Source organism: Cebus imitator, unplaced genomic scaffold (genome assembly GCF_001604975.1).
Source record: "Cebus imitator isolate Cc_AM_T3 unplaced genomic scaffold, Cebus_imitator-1.0 Scaffold944, whole genome shotgun sequence".
Classification (NCBI taxonomy): domain Eukaryota; kingdom Metazoa; phylum Chordata; class Mammalia; order Primates; family Cebidae; genus Cebus; species Cebus imitator.
Window position 1 is genome coordinate 116054 of NW_016108259.1, and position 1712 is coordinate 117765.

Consider the following 1712-nt stretch of genomic DNA (forward strand, 5'->3'; position numbering starts at 1 on the left):
AGCGTCCAGGCTCCGGGGCTCCGGGCCAGGTGGCTGCAGCTCCTGAGTGTGGCGCGGCTCCCCGCCACTGTCCCAGCTGGGCCACCTCTGTCATGGCTCTGGCGGACAGCACACGCGGATTACCCGGCGGGGCGGCGGCGGGGGCGGCGACGGGGGCGGCAGCGGCTCCTTGTTGTCCTCCGCAGAGCCGCAGCTCTTCCCCGACATCGTGGAGCTGAACGTGGGGTGCCAGGTGTGCGTGACCCGGCGCTGCACGGTGGTGTCGGTGCCCGACTCGCTGCTCTGGCGCATGTTCACGCAGCAGCAGCCGCAGGAGCTGGCCCGGGATAGCAAAGGCCGCTTCTTTCTGGACCGAGACGGCCTCCTCTTCCGCCACATCCTGGATTACCTGCGGGACTTGCAGCTTGTGCTGCCCGACTACTTCCCCGAGCGCAGCCGGCTGCAGCGCCAGGCCGAGTACGTCAAACTGCCAGAGCTCGTGCGCAGCCTCCGGGCGATGCAGCAGCCCGGCCCTGGGCCGCCGCCTCCACCCTCGCGGCGCGGGGTGACAAGGAGGGCTCGCTGGGTGACGAGCTGCTGCCGCTTGGCTACGCGGAGCCCGAGCAGCTGGAGGGCGCCTCTGCCGGGGCGCCGTGGCCCACGCTGGAGCTGGCTAGCGCAGTCCGTCCGTCCGGGGCGCGGCGGGCCCGCTGCTCAGCAGTCCCAGTGGCTGGACTGCAGCCGGAGCTCGGGCTACATCACCACCGGCTACCGCAGCTCCTACGCCATCGGGCGGGACGCAGGCCGCCGCCAAGTTCCGGTGAGTGGCGCGCATCACCGTGTGCGTCGCTGGCCAAGGAGGTGTCTGGAGACACCCTGAATGAAAGCCCGGACCCTGACCGTCCCCCGGAGCGCTACACCTCGCGCTGTTACCTCAAGTTCAACTTCCTGGAGCAGGCCTTCGACAAGCTGTCCGAGTCGGGTTTCCACATGGTGGCGTGCAGCTCCACGGGCACCTGCGTCTTTGCCAGCAGCACCGACCAGAGCGAGGACAAGACCTGGACCAGCTACACCGAGTATATCTTCTGCAGGGAGTGAGCGCCCCGGATCCCCTCGCGACTCCAGCGCCCACTCCCCTTCTTGCCCGAGAGATGATCACAGATCCTCTTGCCCCCACTTCTGCCCTCTGTTTGCACCCCCTCCAATCTCCTCCTCCAGTAGTAGCTGGGCGATACCTGAACCGCCCACCCTCCCTCCACTTCGGAACCTGGAGCCGCAAATCCTCTGGCTTCTTCGTTTGCTTTGGGCATCCTCAACCGAAAGAACCCAGAGAAACCCCCACCCCACCCCCACCTCCCACTCCTTGCCTCAAACCACCCATCCCCCAGATAGTACCTCAGTCTGGATCTGGTGGGGCAGTGTGGCCACAGAGTCACCAAGTACCTGGGAATGATTGAATTGTTCAGAACCTGATTGGACTGTGTCCAGTGTGTGGAAGATTCCTTGAAATCTTCTCAAGCCCTTATGACTCATTGGGGGTTTAAGAGATCAGGATTGGTTACACCGAGGTGAGTGTTTTACAAGGTCATTACACAGTCTTTTTGACCTCTTTTGAAGGTAGAGTTTTAGAAGGCTGGATGGAAGATTCTGAAGCTGAAATTAGGACCCCGTGCAGGCAGTTCAGTAACTGTAAATGAATGAAGTTTTGAAAAGTTACATGTAAAGTAGAAGAA

At 62.7% G+C, this 1712-nt stretch overlaps 1 pseudogene; it reads left to right on the forward strand.

Moving 5' to 3' along the window:
- Positions 1 to 92: 92 nt before the first annotated feature.
- LOC108298368 lies at positions 93 to 1183 on the forward strand (annotated as a pseudogene).
- Positions 1184 to 1712: the final 529 nt, after the last annotated feature.